General features: G+C 44.3%; 1 protein-coding gene across 1 annotated transcript in view; it reads right to left on the reverse strand.

The window, feature by feature from the left end:
- The window catches only part of ARHGAP36 (Rho GTPase activating protein 36), a gene marked incomplete at both ends in the record, with an annotated part of 162,961 nt that overhangs the window by 29,904 nt on the left and 113,208 nt on the right, over positions 1 to 19,849 (reverse strand). The gene's annotated exons all lie outside the window — the stretch shown is intronic.

The following is a 19,849-nucleotide window of genomic DNA, read 5'->3' on the forward strand; positions in this document are numbered from 1 at the left end:
GGGGAGCCCAGAGTCTGAGGGGAGACGCCATCTCTGCCCTGGTGAGCCCCGAATCTGAGAGGGAAGGGAGGCCCCTGCCCCCAGGAGCCCTACCCTGGCACGTAAAAGCAAGCCTGTCCCCTAGAAGCTGGTATTCGAGGGCGAGATAGTGCACCTGCCCCTGGGAGCCTCAGATCTCAGGGTGAGATTGTATTCCAGCCCTGAAACCCCCACGTTTAGCAGACACATCATCTCAGCCTTCAGGAGGCCCAATCTGGGCGGGAAGTGGTGTCTGCCTTAGGAGCCCTGAACCGGAAGGGGAGGCACTGCCTCAGCCCTTGGGGACCCCCTGTCTTAGGGGAGGCATCACCTCCGCTGTGAGTAGCTCCAGATTTGATGTGTTATGTCACAGCTCTGTTCTCGAGGATCAAAAATGTGAGTAGGAGAAAAGAGTTTCGGCCCCCAAGTTGAAAGTAATTTTAATGTTCCTGCCCTGCGGATCCTTCGGGGAAGAGGGAGATGCTTTCCTGCCGGGGAACTTTTGTTTTGAGGAGGTTGATCCCTAACTGAGATAAGAGAACACGGTGTCAAATGTGTATAAATATGGGGCGCACCCCAGTTGCCACTGACTTACGGATTCCACCGCCTATGCTTTTGCTCAGGGCACTGGCATAGGAGGGGCACCAACCTTTATTTTTAGAAAGAATTTGATATTTGATATTTCAATGTGGGGGGTGGTACTGTGTTGGATTTCGTTGCACTTCTTTTATGGCTTTGTATTTTTAAATTTTAAATACATATGGGGGCACATACCATTATAGGTTCAGTGTTTGGGGGATCTGGTGGTAGTAAACAAGTCCTACCTCCAAATCCTGCAGTAGAAGCAGCCACCAGAGATGGACCATAGTGAGCAAGAAGGGCTTCTAATCGAAATTTCCTTTTCTATTCAAGTTCAGGGCCCCCAATTAATTTCTCCCCCAATTCTCCATTGGCAGTTGTACAAACATGACTCTGTGCCTTGTTTTTCTCCGCTGGGAAAATGGGACTCTGTCGATCAAAACGCTAGTGAGGAGGTAGAAAGTAATATGAAAAATCCTCTTCCAACAGCTCAATTGCAGGCTTGAGGAGTGGAAGCTGCAATCACAAGTCCTTTGAGGAGAGCAGTTATTACATTTGCTTTGCTAACCACTGATATTAGCATTAATGCAGCAAAGGGGGTGCGTAGAATGAAAAAATCGCCTGTACTTCACCATGCAATTCTTAGCAAAGCAGAGCTGTAGTTAGAGTTTAAAGGGCTTCCATTCATTTTCCTTCCTTTCTGGGAAACATGGTACTTCTCTGCCTTTACACCAATTTCTAAATCATTTCCAATTTTCTCTGTTTTCTAAAAGCAATCAGAGTCAACAAACATTCACCAGACCTGCTCTTTTACCAATTTCTGCTGTACAAATACCCAGTCATCCAAGCCAAACAAGTCTGACATCTAGAAATGTCCAGTTTCAGGCTCTGGATATTGAAATCTCGGCCTTACCTCTTCCCACGAGCGTGTACACCATCAGCTTTTGTAATGGTCTCAATGGGTTTCTTTTTTTTCCAGCTGAATGAGATTTTTTCGGAGGGCTCCCTCATGGCATAAAGGCTGCCTGCCCAGTCCAATCCAATGGCCCTCAGTAACTGAAGTTTCTCTGCTTCCAAAATAGCTCTACCTAAAGTACAAACTCATGACCACTATCCCTCTTGGTCACATTTTTTTCTGCAGGAGGTGTGATGTAGTAAAGGAACAAAGCTAAGGATGCTCACAGACCTAGATTGGAAGCCCAACTGTGCTACATACTAGCTATGTAATCTTAGGAAGATTATTTAACCTCTCTGAGGCTTAGTTTTCCTTATCTGTAAAATGGGGATATTAACAGTTGTGAACAAACTCCTGGCAAACCAAAGCCTACTCATTTGGAAAAAAGAAAAGGGGAAATATAGAGTTCAGAATTCTCAAAAAATTTTAGTTAACAGTCAAGTTAGCAGTTCTCCCCAACTCCTTTTTCTTTGACCTACCTCCTCTGCCACTTAATTACTTAGTGTTGTTTCCTTTGAAAATATTTACCCTTAACTAAATGTCACATAATAGGGGAATGCATTTATCCATCAATCCATCCATTCATTCAACAAATATTTATTAAATGTCCTCTGTGTGCAAGATATTGAGCTATGTATATAATGTTGATTCACTCAATGAATTATTTTTAAATGTATAATTTGGAAGCCTATATGATAATCTGAAAAAAAACATTTATGATTATTTTAAGTGAAAAATAATCAAAATGCAAAATGTGTGCACACTATTATATAAATAGTACAAATAAATAATAAGCTTATACATAGAAAAAAAGTGTTAACATGAAACACACCAGAATCTTAGTAGTGATTGTTTAAGCAATGCAATTATGGGCGATTTTAAACTGTGTTATTATTTCCATATTTTAGTATTTTCCAACTTTTCTATATGTCTTTTTCTGGAGTTAGAAAATACTACTGATAGGAAAAAAACTGTAACCTTGTCCACAGAATAAAGGATGAGGTTAGGTAAGGGAAAGACTGGGGCCTTTATGCTGGGATTGTTCTCTTGGTGCAGGACACTGGGCCTGGCTTTGGTGACCCAGAAAAAGCTAAAAGTTGGTCTGCGAGTAAAATGCAGAACTCCTGTCCTGTGCAGGGCCACATAACCTGTTATGGTATCTCCTTTCCAAGAACGCAGAGGCCCTTAGCACCCCAATTGAGCAACCAAGAACCTGCTAGCCTGGACCTGCAACCCCTCACACCAAGGTGTACAAGGGGCACATTGGGTATATATGCCCTCACCCTAATAGTTTAAGGCTTAGAGCTTGACAGCTTGGTGCCTCTTAAGGGTGTCTCATTGCAATTCCAGTTAAAGGCCAAGCACGCTGCTCCTAACTTAGGTCATTGTTTGCCATGAAGTCTTTAGCAGGAAGAAAACATTCTAGCTAAGAAGAAGGCACGATGATGAAGTCAAGCTGGAGGCTTGCTGACTTTGAGAAGAAAGGTTTCAAACCTTCTATCTTTTTTCCTGAAGCTCAAAAGTAGTTAGCACCCAGGCAAACAGTTGCTATTTAAATGGGATTCCAAGTATCAAAGGCCTGTAAACTTTGCCATGGACCAGGATTTTCCAAAGTATGGTCCTTTGGACCAGCTGCATCAGAATCACTTGGGATGTGCTGTAATGATGCAAATCCCCTCCTCCCACTCCAGACTCATTGAACAAGAATCTCTGGGTATGGGGACCAGAAAACAGCATTTTTAACAAGCTCCCCATGGGAGCTCTTATACCAAATAAAGTTAGAGAAACTCTAGTATAGAGGAAAGAAGTCTTTCCCTGAAAACCCTCCACCACTGTCTCTCCCCACTGCACTCCAGCTACAAGGAACACTGGGGCAGCCCTATGGAGAACTTGATCCCTTTAACCCCACTCTACTTCCTTTGGGTGTATGGGTAAATATGTAGCATGAGAAATTGAGCAAACCTCAAAACTTGACTCCTGATAGGGTCTAGTGGCATTCAAAATGAGCATACACCATAAAGGTCATTCATTTGGATTTTCTAAGAATCCTTGTGTATGTCTATGTAGCATTTTTCAGTCAGGTTATCTCACTTGGATTCCCTACTTGGGGTCCTTACATCAGGCAAGAGGCAGCGGAAGCACCGTGGAAAGAGTATGGCATTTAAAGCTAAAATACTAGGAGTGAGGCTGGGCATGTTGACTGACTGGCTGAATGGATGCAAGTATGTCTGCTTCCCAACCTGAACCCCAGACTCCTCCTCTATGAAATGAGGGTCCCTGTCCCCCTGCCCAGCTTCCTCAGCAGGTTACTATGAAGGTCTCTGCAATTTCAGGAGTGAGATAACAAAGGTAACTACCCCCAAGCCCATGGAAGGAATTGGGAGATTAGCAAGCTTGCCTCCCAACACCTCCTTTTGAGGAGTCCTATCAGAAGGTCCACATGGTGTGTATAGGGTCATATGTGTTCTCTAAAGGGGGCTATAAGCCTTAGGACCCCGAGACTTTACCTCTCTGCTCTTCTGTTTGGGGAGGATCTGTCTGAGCTCACGGCGAACGTATAGCAAAATCATGGGGCACGATTTGGGACCTCTCTGAACCTCAGAAAGACCTTGGTTTCCTCATTTCTCAAGTGGAGTTGTACAAAGAAAACTTAAAGTTCCTTTGCAGCTACTTAGCTTTCCTAGGATACACTGCTTCTACAGCACTTTATTCTTTTCCCCACAGCTCTATTATTTCCAAGCATTTTCATATCACCAAAGCCTGACAAGGTCCTGGCACCATCTTTGTGAGGTAGAAATGGGAGAAAATTATTCCCATTTTTTAAGTTAGAAAAGCTGAGGCAAAAGACAGTAAGTGACTAGCCCAAGGTCACCCAGGGGAGGAGAGATGAGCCAAGACCAGCCTCGAGATCTCTCACCCCCCTGCCCGTTCTTTTCCAGTACCCCTCAATAGATCCCAGGAGCTGTCTGTCAGTGTGCTGACACCACTCAGGAAAATGCAAGTTTCATCCTGACACCAGGAAGACAGAGCTACGATTACGCTTTGGTCCCCAAGGAGGCAGAGAAATTGCTTTTAGTTGACAAGTGCATCTCCCACGCACATATCCCTCTGGTTGAATGAAAAGATAAAATCAAGTTAAAAATCCCAAATGCTCACTTAATTTTGTAAAGCATTTTGCTCTTTGAGCTAAGGGTAGTTAGGATGATAGAATTTTTTAAGTCTTAGAAGTCTCAACAGGGTGGGGCAGAATAGTAGGAATTAAGGGGGAGCACAGAAGAAAATGTCAGAAAGAAGAAAAAGTAGAGAGGTGATCTTTTAGTTTTGTGCCGTCATCAGTAAGAGAAAATGGAGTTATCTGAAAAAAGAACTAGAAAGAACTGGGGTGAGTGTTTATGCCTTTGAAAAACTGCAAAAGATGTGAGCCACTGAAATTTCCATTATAAATGAAAATTTTGTGGCTTTCAGTAACAAGAGTTTGGGGGTTGAGCTGGGGGACTATCGACTTCATGTGTTACCAGAGGCGTCCAGGACTGGGGCCAGGGAAGTTATTGCTCCTGCTCTTTACTAGCTCTGAAGGTCATCTCTGTAAATCACTTGCCCTTAAATGTTTAAGTGTGGCAGGTCCCCATGTGCTCTCATATCTATTTTCACATCTGAGCCTCATACAGCTTGGGAGATTGGCAGGAGAGAGATTAGCACAATCCCCATTTTATAGATGACGAAAGTGAAGCTCAAGAAAGGGAAGTGACTTGCCCAAGGTCATTCTGCACTTTGACCACTGTTTGTGCCTCCTTCTGTTGTGCTTAGCTCCTTCTCACACTACCCATATGCAGATTTTAATCTGGTCTTTAGACCTCATATACTTTTTGATCTCCTTTGGACTCTAGAGACTGGAGCCTTTCCCCTAGGTGAGCATCGTAGGGTCTTTTAAATGCCTCCCGGCAAAGGACATTCTTATTCTTAGGAGATATATGCTGAAGTATCTGCAAGTGAAGTGCCATCATGTCTACAATATAGGAGAGGGGGTGGGGAAGGAAAGAGAGAAGGGAGAGTGTGCAAATACGGCAAATTATTAATGAGGGTATGTACAAATATTTGTGTCATTCTTTCAATTTTACTGTACGTTAAAAAGTTTGGAAATACAAACTTGGGGGAAATCTCTCCAACCTAGTTAGCCACTCCACCTGCCTATGCTAAAATCTGGGGGTCAGTGGCACATCTCCTCCCACAGGGACTCCTTCAGAATGTCCCAGCCCCAAGCACAGAGCTAGCTCAGGAGGAGGGACAGGCTGGACCCATGACTGGTTTTGATGTCTTAGATGGAGCTTGAGTGGTGGGAAAATGGCTGCGTGTACTGAGTGGGAGTTTGAGGTGGGCGATTTTGTGGCAATACGGCTAAATGGAAGCCCTAGAGAAAGAGTCCCCCCCACAATCTAATCAGAGCTGGAATTTTTCCAAAAATAGTTTGCTTGTTTTTTAAATTGCAGGGTTCACTTATCAGGGTTGGAAATGTCATTAAAGATAATCTAGTCCAACCTCCTCACATCCCAGGGAGGACACTGAGATCCAGGGAGGGAAAGTGACTTACCTAACATCGCCGAGCAAGTTCGTGGCTGAAATGGAACTAGAAGCCAAGTGTCCAGCCTCCTAGTCCAGGGCTCGGTCCATTACATCACACTGTCATCTCGCCTTGGCTTCGTGGGCTCTTGAAAGGTCATCTGCCCATCCCAGGGCTTGCTCTCTTCAGACCAGCATGGCACTTGGGGGATTTGCAGTCAACAACAGTCCCTGCCACTGGGAGCAGAGCCAGGCGCCTGAAGATGGCACCTGTCACATCCCACTGGAATGAATGACCTCCCTCTGAAACCAAGATGGGCCAGGCGGAATCTGGGAGCAGCACCTTGAGAGCAGAGTTAGGCCAGGCCTGTGCGGCTGGTGCGCCATGAACATTCACGGAAGAGGAGGCCATGGGATATGTCCTGAGCACTGTTTGCTGGGGAGTTTTCCACCTCTCTCGGACCCCGAGTGATGTATTGATTATTCTCGGGGCAGCCACTCTAGTTCATTGGTTTAGCTTCCATTACCCTGAGGGGGTGGGGTGGGTGGGTGGTCTGCCTGCCGCTTCCCCTGGTCTGTCTGCTCACAGGATTGGTTCATCAGACAGCTTAGCTAGACCCTCGTGAGCCTGTCGGGATTAATGGCATTTGACTGTAGATCATGAGAAATCACATCAGTAGCTGCGGGTGGGGGTGGATGGAGGAAGCAGAAGGAGAGCAGACGAGAAGGAAGAAGAGCAAAAGGGGAGGGAAGAAAAGGCGGAGGGAGAAGGGCAGAGGAAAAGTCAATGAAGAAATTCTCTTGCACACCAACCGCTGACATTTTTGAGGCTGTAGCTTCTCTCACTTTTAATCACCTCCTTTGTTAATTGCCATTTGTCAATGCAAGTAAGCCTTTCTCCGCTATAACTCAATCCTGGGACAACTCAAGTCTTAAGGACTCAGGGCTAGCTCCAGAGCCCAGTATTCCCTAGCTAGTGAGTTGTCTGTCCTTCTCCCCTGCATTCCTACATCCCAGGCACTGTGGGGGCTGGTATGTGAACACCAGACTTGGCCTCAGAACTAAAGATGCTAAAGGCTGACCTTATCTTCCAAGCTGTTTTGGGTCTGGCACATACTCAAGGCGCATCTCTCCTGCCTTCTGGGACCAAGAACCCTCTCCTACTTTCAAGCACCCAGGGCTTATAACTGCCCTGCCGGTCCACCTTCCAAATCCCAGGAGACTTGTCAGACTGTAAGTTAAGGGACATGGACAAGAGGGGCTATCTGAGCTATAACTGCCTAGGACCAGAGAACAGCCACACTGGAGTGGAGGGGTCCTAGCGGGGGCCAGATCAAGTGGCAGTAAGGCCATATGATGCATTCAACAGGCTCTGGGCCCCCAGTGCCTTAGAGAATAACAGGAAAACTCGAGCCTCTGAGCGACTGTGGACCTCGACTTTGTTTTCAAGAGGGGCTACGGGGTGGTGATTTCAGGGAGGAAATTGGGAACGAAGAGACTGTGTGGCATGGGTATAGGTCATAGATGGCTGGCTCTCCTGGCTGGGCCATGCTCTGGGGCTATGGCTCTCTTCTGCCTCCCTAGAGAGAGAGCTACCAGTATATCCACCAACACACACGTTGCTATCCTCAGAGGCTATCCCTCAAATCTACTCAGTGATAGATGCCCTGAAAGGTATGGGGTCAGGAGTGGTGATATTAATGTCCAAGGCCAGGTTCAAGGACTGAATGCAGAACCTTAGCCTCTCTGGGTTTTTTGTTCTTCCTTCCCACTTCAAAGGTGGGAAGGGCCCTCTCGGGGGCCCTCCTCACTGATGCTCAGCCCCTCCTGTTGCTGCCACCTCAGCCAGCAGAGACTCTCACTCTCTTGTCCCTTCAGCTGCTCCCTTTCCACTGACCCCTTCCCTCTGCCTACACACATCCCAACCTTCACCATAAGACACATTCTTTCCCTCAGCCTTTCTCTACCTGCTCTTGGGTCTGCAAAACTTCTCAAGTGTATGGTCTCTGCCTCCACTCACTATTTTACTTCTTCCCATTCCATGCCCACCATTGAAGGCCCTCGTAGCTTCCCAAGGCTAGATGCAGTGGCCCCTTGTCAGTTCTTAGTCCGCTTGACAACTTGGCAGCATTTGCTCCCCCGTAATCCCATTTTCCTTATTGACTGAAAGTCCCTCTTAGGTAACCATAAGTTTGTTTTCTGTGTCTGTGAGTCTGTTTCTCTTTTGTAAATAAGTTCATTTGTATCATATTTTAGATTTCACATTTAAGTGATACCACATAATATTTGTCTTTCTCTGTCTGACTTACTTCACTCAGTATGACGATCTCTAGGTCCATCCATGTTGCTGCAAATGGCATTATTTCATTCATTTTTTATGGCTGAGTAATATTCCATTGTATGTATGTGCCACATCTTTTTTTTTTTTTTGCCACATCTTCTTTATCCATTCATCTGTTGATGGACGCTTAGGTTGCTTCTATGTCTTGGTTTTGTGAATAGTGCTCCTGTGAACATTGGGGTACAGGTATCTTTTCGAATTAGAGCTTTCATCTTTTCCAGATACATACCCAGGTTAATTTATAGTTATCAAAGGGGGAGGGGGGAGGGATAAGTTGGGAGTATGGGATTACCAGATGCACACTACCATATATAAAATAAAGCACAGGGGACTATATTCAGTAATAAACTATAATGGGAAAGAATTGAAAAAGAATATATATGAATAAAACTGAATCACTTTGCTGTATACTTGAAACTAACACAATGTTGTAAATCAACTATACTTTTTTAAAAAAGTCCTTCTTCCGTTAGCTGTACCTCCCAGATCTCATGTCTCAGACTTCTGCCTGCTGAATAGCCCTCTCTCATAATAACCTTCTTATTCATCTCTTTCCCTATGGGCTTCCTCCCCACAGCCCACAAAGACATTCAAACTCTCCTATATGAAAACAACCCTTCTCTGACCCTGAGTCCCCTTTCAGCTATCATCCAATCTTCCTTTTCTCAGCCTTATTCCTTAACACCTTCAAAGAGCAGTGTAGACTTGCTCTCCTCACTTCTCACCATATGCTCATTCCTTGGTCCACAGCAAGATGGTGCCTGCCCCATCTCCACACACATACACACACTCTACTGAGACCCCTATCACTGCAGCTACCAATGTCTTTTTGGAGTCCTAACCCAAGGGGACACATCTGTGTCATAATTTTATTTGCCTTCTCTGTGGAATGCTACATTGTGAATCCCTCCTTATTTATCGAAACTCTCCCTTCCCTTGGCTCTGAGGATACTGTGCTATACTAGTGTTCTTATCAATGATTTCTCCTTCTGGCTCTGCATTCTCCTCTGGTACCCTAAATGGGAGCATCTCTCAAGTTCCTGTCCTTAATGCTCTGTTCTTGTGTGGAGGGGCTCACCCACCTTAATTCCTCTGATATCTCTGTATCACTCACAGCACTAAAACAGTGTCCTGTGTATGTGAGACACTTAATTAATGTTTACCTAATTGATTAACATTTGTTAATTGCACAGGTCTTGTATATAACAAATGTTCCGTAAAGCCTGTTATTAGGGTCTTACAGTTTACAAACATTTCCTGTATATTTACCTGACTTCACCCTTATAATAACCCAGTGAGGTTGATTCTTTATTATTCTCATTTTTATAAAAGAGAGAAGGGGAATGGAGCCAACATTTCTCTTCTGTCTATTCTGTGCCAAGTGCTTTATACACATTTTAATTTAATCTTTACAAGAGCCCTGTGAAGTAGGTGTTCTTAGCCACATTTTACAGATGGGAAAACTGAAGCTCAGAGAGGCACTCAAGACCACAAGGAATACATAATTTACCTGCTCTGCTATTTCATTGTTCTGTAAATTTGATCATACCAAATTTAGTGAGCAATACCAGGGAGGCATATAAAAGGTATCACAGAGTATTATAATTATTGTTTACATACAAGTTTTCTTTTTGAATTTGCATTCCTATGAAATGTAATATGTCAGGCATATAAAGAGCTGAAGAGGAAAATAAAACCCTTGTATTTCCAAACATTCCCTGCCTTTCCCCCTGCATATTATAATAATAGGAATTGATTATTGAGTGCTTACCGTGTGCCAGGCATTATGTTCAGTGCTTTACATGTGCGCTTTCATTTAATCCTCACCATCACCCTATGTGGTATGGGCTACTATTATACCCCAATTTATACACAAGGTAATTGCACCCCATAGGAGTTAAGTAACTTGTTCAAGGACCCCTAGTTAGTTTTTGAGGTAATTGAAATTTTAAGTCAGGTTGGTCTGACTCCAAAATTAATGTTTTCTCAATACCACTAGGCTGCCTTTCCAAGAGGACGGGGAAACCAAGCCTCAGAGAGATTAAGTGATGTCAAGTCTCCTAACTATCTTATATTTTTCCACTTTGCTCCAGCTGCTTGCATCCCTTTGTTGAAGGGACTGCTTTGTATTGTCAATAATCTTTATATGTCTGTGGTCTGTCTCCTCAACCACATTGTCAGCTCTGCCAAACCTCTTTTTTTTTTTTTTTTTTTGCGGTACGCGGGCCTCTCACTGTTGTGGCCCCTCCCGTTGCGGAGCGCAGGCTTAGCGGCCATGGCTCACGGGCCCAGCCACTCTGCGGCATGTGGGATCCTCCCAGACTGGGGCACGAACCCGTGTCCCCTGCATCGGCAGGCGGACTCTCAACCACTGTGCCACCAGGGAAGCCCCATGCCAAACCTCTTTAGATCCCCCACAGAGGGTTCTCACTGAATACTTGTCAATTGATAAGCACGGAGCTCTCTTCAGTTGAGAGAATTATTAATAAACCATCAGGCTTTGACAAAGCCCTTCTCATCTCCAAAGGAGTTGAGCCCTTGGTGCTTAGGAGATGTATCAATTCCTCGCCTTCCTGCAGCTTGAAGTCAGGAGCCCACACTCACTGCCTCTGCATGGCATCCATTCTCCAGGGAGTCTCAATAGCGTCAGAATCATTTCACTGAAGGCTGAATTATGTGTGTGACTCTGGGAGGATGAGGTCCCAGGAAAGGAGGAGAAGAATGTGGGCTGATTTCGCATGCAGGTGGACCCTAGGGATGTTTCTCGCCATCTGAGATGATGTGTCAACCTCTAGCAGCCACACTCCACAGAACAAGCTCTAAAGATTGATTGTTACTGTTATTATTGGGAGTATTAATAATCATTTTTACATTTGTACAGTGAACTTCCATTTATGCAAAACGGTCCTACACAAGATTTCATTAGTTTTAGCTTGTACTGGCCTTCCACAATACCTTTATGGCTTCAGTATTCTCCAAAGAAAAAAGTCCTCTGTCTAGCTTTTGAGGAAGGGAATCTCCCCAGGAAACTGACAGCTGAGACCCTGAGAAGGGGAACATTAGCCGGCTGGAATTGAAGGCCAGCAATTGATCCTGGTGAGCAACACGCTGCTGAGACATGTTTAGGGCCAATCCCCAACTTCCTTCCCTCTCTTTGCCTGTTCTCAGAACCAGCCAGTCCTTCCAGCCTAAGTAGAATCCTTAGCTCCTCCCACCATCGGAATTCCTCCTTCCAGGTCCCTTCCCCCATCAGTGGCCTCAGGGACACCTCTGCGGAAGCTGGCTCATCAATGATCTCTTCCCCTCCCCCAGACCAAGTTTCTCATGCATTTGTATGAGTTCACTTGGCATCCTGCGTAAGAGAGGCAGTAGTAACAATCATAGCTACCACTCAGGGAGCTTTTACTATGAGCCAGGACTATGTTAAGCACTTTGCATGCATAATCTCTCTTCATCTTCATAACAGTACTACACGGAAGGTTTATTAGGATCCCCATTGTATAGAAGAGAACACTGAGGTTCTGAGTAAGTAAGCAGCTGGTCCAAGGTCACACACCTAGCTAATGCAGAGTCAGGATTCAAACCCAGGTCTAACAGTATTCTGTCTCTCAGTATAGGCTTCCATTTAGATGAGATCCAGAGATAGGAAGGCCATCTAGCATTCAGAGGAAAGAGCCTCAGGAAGTCAGAAAAATAGAGTTTTCTTCCCATTTCTGCCAGTAACAAGCTAGATGACTCTGGGTGAGTCACTTAAAAGCCCCTACTTCTGAATTCGCAAGCAGGGTCCACAGTGTGTCAGATTCAAAAGTGATGAGCCAAGGAAGGTTAATCGCCTCCAAATTTATAAAGTTTAAAAGCACCATGCAAATGCAAAGCGTTCCTTATCATAATACTTAACATTATTATTCCAGCCTATTCATCTACCAATGAACCTGGGATAGAGTCCTGGCTCTGTCCCTGGATTCTGGTGCCATTTAAGTGCCAAGACAAATGGTCTTAGGGAGTCGGGGTGATCCATTATCCGGATATGGATTATTTCTCAGGAGTAAATCGTTAGCCCTGTCGGGCGGCTGATGAATTCTCCCATCGCACCTGGGGGCTCATCGCTCTGCATGGGACGTGCAGGGAATGCAAGCAGCAGCAGGAGTGCAGTGTGACTCTGCAGACGGGTCCTGGGGGCGGGGAACAGGGCTAGGTTCCAGGGAGCAGCAATGACCCCACCCACCGGTGAGTGAGAAGACGTAATGAACCCCACCCACCCACAGCCCAGCCTAGAGCGGTAAAAGATAACTTATTCCCTCTCCTGATGCTTAAAGCATGTTTGGGGAAGACAAAGCACAAAAGAAACGGACAGATTCGTACATAGGAACCTACTGGCAGAGAGAAGAATGGGCAACAGAAAGAAAAACAGAAAGAAATGAAGAAAGGGATAAAAAGAGGGAGAGGAAGAGAAAATGAAGAAAAATAAAAAACAGAAAAGAGACACAGGAAATAAGAGGAATAGAATACAAAGAAATTCAGAAAGAAGAGCTAAGAGGAAAGGGAGAAAGAAAGAAAAACAGTAAGAAAGCAGCCCCGCAGAAGAGAAAAAAGATAAACAGAGAATGAAAGAAAAGTGTTTTCTATGGAATATATATGAAGAAAGCGAAATCTAGTTAGAAAATAAGCAGAAACAGGAGAAAGGGGGAGAAATACAATAGAAAAAAATAAGAAAGGGATATAGAGAAATAGAAAAATAAAACAAAAAGATAAAGAGACAGAGTGAAAGAAAAAGGGATGGGACAGGAAGGATGGGTGGGATAAAACAGATGAAGGAAGTAGAGAAACATGGAAGAAGAGATTGAGGTCTTAAGAGGCACCAGAAATGTTTTTTGTTTTTGTTTTTGTTTTTCCTATTTGCATCTTTTCCCTTTTGCTCTGTGGCACACGTGATTTCAATGTAATGCCTCGGAGCTGGTCTTAAGAATGGTCAGAGTCACCAGGTTTCCCTCCTAGCTGAGAAAGCTCCCTTCCACTTCTACCATTAGTCATTCTTGAGGGATAAAGCATTGAAAGCAGAAACAGAAAGGTAGAGACAATTAACCTACCGAAATAAAAGTCACAGATACGGAGTGCTGAACACACAGAAGAGCACATGCATACACAAACACACACACGTGTGCAAAACTAGGCAGACATAGAGACATTCTGAGGCAAACAGGTGCACAGGTGCTGAAAGACTTGAGACATAGGCATGGACAGACCCAAGCAGACAGGTATCAGCAGAGTCAACCTGAACACAAGGATGGGCACTGGCAGAAACTGACAAGGAACTAGATACACTGCTGTGAAAGATGACACAGAGGCACAGAAAAGAGATCAACATACAACCAGACAGGTGCAGAAGCAGACAGCAGGCAGGGTGGGAGGAGGAGGTGCTGCCTTAGCTCTTCTCTTCCTCTCCTCTCTTTGCCTTCCTGAAGTACCTGATAAAAGACTTTTACCCCCTTGTGTCTCCTGCCCTCGGGATTTTCCTCTGGGCATTGTGACTATTTGTAGCAGTGTGTTTTATTTCAATAAACTCACTCCTGCTAATGAATCTGTTAGTTACTCTGTCATCCTTCCCAGGGAACAGATGTCCCTAACCAGTTTAAGTAACCAGATCCAAAAGGCCCCTTCACGCATGAGTTTAAATAGTGGAATATCAGGTCCTATGGCTAAGACAGATTTGGAGTCTGTCTTGGCTCTTACTCCAAGACTAGGACCTTTTCCCCCTGGTATTCCATGATCCTTTTTAACTTCATTGGACTTTCCTTCTCTGTGCATTTTGAAGCAGATGGGAGGAGGAGGTCAAGCAGCAGGATCTAATACCTGCACCCCCGCTTGGATGAGAGGAACACCGTAAAAATTCACTGGATAAAAAGTGTTTCTTGGGCTTCCCTGGTGGCGCAGTGGTTGAGAGTCCGCCTGCCGATGCAGGGGACACGGGTTCGTACCCCGGTCCGGGAAGATCCCACATGCTGTGGAGCGGCTGGGCCCGTGAGCCATGGCCACTGAGCCTGCGCGTCCGGAGCCTGTGCTCCGCAATGGGAGAGGCCACAACAGTGAGAGGCCCGCGTACTGCAAAAAAAAAAAAAAAAAAAAAAAAAGTGTTTCTTGCAAAAGAAAAGTTTGAAAATCTCAGGGTTACACAGGGCCAGATGAGTTCTAAGGGTCCTTCCAGCTCTGACATTCTAGGATTTTATGACTAAGAGCTAATTCGTTCAAATCTAAACCCGCAGTAATTGGACAAAACTTGATTGAATTTTCTGAGCAAATATGGCATCACTGTCTGCCCCAATAAATATTTAGCCATGGCCCCAGTTTATTGATTTTGTGCAGTATCAATATTTCTTGGTGCAGTTTCCAACACTGACTAGTAGACCCATCATGACGTGAAACATGTAGGCTCAAGAAGCCCTCCCAGGAAAACCACAGATGGTTGTTGGTGTGTTCATCTGGCTCGGGCTGACACACAGACTGCACCACTCCCTCTGGATTGTGCTGGGCACGTGTAGGGGTGTGACGACTGCCTTTTAAAAGGGGCATAATGCTTGGGTGGGTAGATTAAGTTGGTTTAGAAGCTCAGAGATAGTGTAGCTGACTGATCACAAAGAGAACCTAAATGAATGGGGCTTGCTATATGCAGCTCCACCTTGATGATGGGAAACATCCCTTGGCGCCTGTCTCACTCTTCATTTATTTATTCATTCTACAATGAGTGCTTTCTCTGTGCCAAGCTCTGTGCTACAGCTAGGGATACAGACATGAACAAGATACAGTCAACTATCTCTCAAATATCTTATTTATGAACCAGAATTATGGTACAGTCAGGGAGCAGTACATGAGCTAAAGCCAAGAAATATTGATGCTGCTCAGAGTCAACAAACTTAGGCTATAGATAAATATTTATGAGAAGAAATCATTTGGTAGGAATATTACACTATATGCATACTTTTAACTATTCCCACTGGCAGAACTGATGAATCAGAGACCTTTTTTTGTATGCAGTATTCAAGATGCATAAAAGTCTCGGAATTAGTTCAGGTAAAATAACCTGATTGTGTTCTAAGTACAACTCTAAAAAGTACAACTTAATACTTTTATTTATCTTTTAATTACACATTTTTGGTGACAGGGTTTCATTTGTTGGTGATGGTTAGAGAGCATTGTTTTATTGGAGAGAATTAAGGCATTTACTGGAAGAGAAGGGAAGATTCATTCCTCTCTTTGATGCTGCCATGACACTAACCCTGTCTTTTCTAGAGATACATTTGTGTAAGTTTGTTCTCTTGATCATTCATTCTTTTGCTTACTTAGTCTTCCATCCATTCACCAGCTGTACACCCAGCACCTTGTCTGAAGCATGTACTGAGTCAGGTGTAGGGATACTGGAGAGATTTAGACATAGCCCTTGCCCTCGAGGGGCATACACTTCAAGAGGGGAACCAGGGCTTCCCTGGTGGCGCAGTGGTTGAGAGTCTGCCTGCCGATGCAGGGGACACGGGTTCATGTCCCGGTCCGGGAAGATCTCACATGCCGTGGAGCAGCTGGGCCCGTGAGCCATGGCCGCTGAGCCTGCGCGTCCGGAGCCTGTGCTCCACAATGGGAGAGGCCACAGCAGTGAGAGGCCCGCGTACCGCAAAAAAAGAAAAAAAAGAGGGGAACCAAGAAATAACTTTATTTGGAATGCTGTAGGACTTTATCAGGAATGCTGTAGCAAGGGTGTGCACAAAGGGAAGCTGTGAAGAACAAGGACTAAGAGATGAGGGTAGTTGGAGAACTTTAAGAGACAAGGTGACCCATTGGTGGGGGTAGGTCTGAAGGTCCATCCTATTCATCACGATTACACAAAGCCATCCCCATTCTGAAAGTTTCTTTCTTTTTTTTTTTTTTTTTTGTGGTACGCGGGCCTCTCACTGTTGTGGCCTCTCCCATTGCAGAGCACAGGCTCCAGATGCGCAGGCTCAGCGGCCATGGCTCACGGGCCCAGCCGCTCCACGGCATGTGGGATCTTCCCGGACCGGGGCACGAACCCATGTCCCCTGCATCGGCAGGTGGACTCTCAACCACTGCGCCACCAGGGAAGCCCCCGCATGTTTTTTTTTTTTTTAATCAGCATTTATTTGTAAGAGCAACAAAGCTACACATCAAGCGGATCAGTCTGTGGCTGGGGTTAGCTCAGTAACCTGTATCAGTTTAACTATTTCAATTTAAGATTAAATATATCCACTCCTTTAAAAAAAACACACAGTGAAGGAGTTGGTCAGAGACTGGTTTCTACCCCCTAACTCCAGCTTATTGAAATCAGATTTTCCTTGCCCATCCTATACCCCTTTCTAGCAGAATTCTTCTCTCAAGGGGGCAAATGGGTTTGAGTAGTACTGGGTACCGTGGTGGCTTTCAAATTATTCACATTCCAAAAGAGCCTTAATGATTTCTAAGATAATTGGTTGTAGAAATAAGTCCTTCTAAAAATTCAGCAATAGAATGTTCATGATGCCACTGGATGATTCAGAGCATTTGGCCTTAATTACTTTGATTGTCCGCCAGGATTTAATATATGAATATTACATTGAGATCTTCAATTTAATTTCTTGTGTAAATGGATTGTGGCAGAATCCTGTAGTCCTGGAACTGGCACATAATTCAGCGTGGGAGACACTATCTTAACTCATCTCATTACTCAAGCCATTTGTTGTCCTTCAGGCTTTGACAGCCAGGAGATGGGAAAGTAGCAGAGGTGATGTGATCTCTCAACCTGGGTCCAGACAGACATGAGCCAAAGTCTCTACCGATTACGTTGTTACACAGACACAGACAACACTTATTTTCAAAAGAAAAAAAAAACACTCTTGTCAATGTGCAGCTTGTATCCTGGTCTTTCTTAGCATAGTGGAGTGGAAAAAGCTGGGACATGCATGCAAAAGGCCTGAGTTCTAGTCCTAGCTTGGCCACAGAAATGCAGTATGACTTTGGACAAGCCCCATAATATCCACCTTGGGCAAGTCCCTTAATTTCTCTGGGCATTCAATTCCTCATCATTAAAGAGAGAATTATATGATCTCTAAGTGCTTTCCAGAGTGAAGATTTTCTGGCCTATGAATAGCACATGGCAAATCTGACAGCCTTGGCACCATCGCTGAAATGAGGTTGTTTCTATCCATCCTGTGAATAGTAATGAGCCCCCCCCAAGAATGGGCAATGTCAGAAGGAAGGAAGAAAGAGACAGGGAAGATCAGTGGTGGGGGGGAGAGAGAGAGAGGGAAAGGGAAGGGAAGGGAAGGTGAAAGGAACAGCCCTGCAGCATTAGTGAGGTGTCCCCCAGGGCCTGGGTGAGCTTGTTAAGACCTTAGCAAAATGGGGGTCATTTGGGCCCTAGGAGCCTGATAGAAATTAGAGGAAAAAAATGAGACTCAAAAAGTATTAAGTGGGAGGGACTTCCCTGGTGGTCCAGTGGTTAAGACTTCGTGCTCCCAATACAGGGGGCCCGGGTTAGATCCCTGGTCTGGTAACTAGATCTCACGTGCTGCAACTAAGAGCCCGCATGCCTCAACTAAAAGAGCCCACATGCCACAACTAAAGATCCCGCATGCTGCAATGAAGACGTGGCACAGCCAAATAAGTAAATAAATAAATAAATATTTTTTAAAAAAGTATTAAGTGGGAATCCATAGTGCTGGAGAATTTATTTGTAACACATATAATAGATAAAGTGCTTGCATCTAGAATGCATAAAAAACCCTACAAATGAATAAAAATGGGCAATCTAACAGGAAAAAATGGACAAAATACTTAAAAAGGAATTCTACAAAATATATCCAAAAGACCAATAAACATATGAACATGTCCTCAACCTTATTAGGCACCAGAGAAATGCAAATTAAACCTCAGTGAGATACCACAGCACACCCACCAGAATGATTACAATTAAAAAACCTGACAATACTAAGTGTTGATAATAATTTGGAGCAATGGAAGAGTGTAAATTGGTGTAACACTTTGGAAAACTGTTTAGCAGCATCTACCAAAGTGGAACACGTGCAGCCCCTATGACTCAGTGATCCCACAACTAACAGAAATGCATGCACATGTGTACCAAACAAAAATATCTGCAGAAATGTTAGGCCTAATAGCTCCAAACAGGAAATGGTCCATATGCCCATTACAGTAGAATGGGTAAATAAATTGTGGCATATTTACAAGGGGAATATTATACAGCAGTGAGAAGGAACAAAATAAGCTTCATGCAACAGCATGGATGAATGTCACAAACATAATGTTGAATGAAAGAAGCCATACACAAAACAGTACATACTGAATGATTATACAAAAATCAATGACTGGTAGAACTATAGAGTTTAGTGATGCATGCTGAGGAGCACAAGTATAAATAAAAGCACGGAAGTGATTTATGTAAGAGTCAGAATAGTAACCTTGAGGAGGTGGGAAAGGAGTTGTGATTAGGGAAGGGGCACATGTTGGGCATCAGGGGTGTGATAATATTCTATTTTTTGATTGAGTAATAGTTATAACACAGGTGTTTCATTGACTAACCTGTGCATTTATGATTTATGCCTTTTTCTTTATGTTTCATGTATTACACAAACACAAGAAAAAGCATTAAAAATACAAAGATAGGAAAAAGCCAAAGACAAATCCTTTTCTCAGACTAATGTCACTGCAAGTTCTATCCATCCTCTCAGGACCCTGCTTCCGGCTCATGGGATTCTAGACTTTAGACAAAGAGAAGGCCAACATTGTGCCCCACTCCTCTCTGTATCCATCTGCCACAGTTCTCCATCTTTAAAGCCAGACTGACCCAGACTTGTACCTAAACAGCTTTCAGATAATTGACAAAGTCAAATAGTCAAATTTGTCAGCCAAAACCAATAGTCAAAGATATTACCCCTGCTGCTATCTAGGCCCCTTCTCATTCCTCCCATTCTCAAACTATTCTTGTTCCATTTCAGTTCTTTCTCCTGAGTCTTTATTTAGTCTTCTATTTTCAGCCTTGTTCATGCCCTTTGGACCAATGATTGAGTGACCCAACTGGGTTCCCTTAGCTAGAACCTCAGCAAGCCCTCCCTCTCCACAGACTTAAATATCTACTACCTTCACTGTGCAGCCTCCTTTGCTCCTGCCCAACTCAGGTAGGGTATCTACCCCCACCTTGCCCCCAGTTCTTACAAGGCTAAAGTGCCTTATCCAAAACCCCTGGGGCCAATATGTTTCAGAATTCAGAATTTGGGAGATTTTACCAAGATAATCCTGTATATTTGCCTATATTACATAATACCTCTAGCAGGTTGTGGCATAGCTCCCCATAGTCCAATACATTAATATTTCTGTCATGAACTACATGGATATTCACATTGAGA

The sequence above is a fragment of the Mesoplodon bidens genome (genome assembly GCF_964165515.1).
Source record: "Mesoplodon bidens genome assembly, chromosome: X".
Lineage (NCBI taxonomy): Eukaryota > Metazoa > Chordata > Mammalia > Artiodactyla > Ziphiidae > Mesoplodon > Mesoplodon bidens.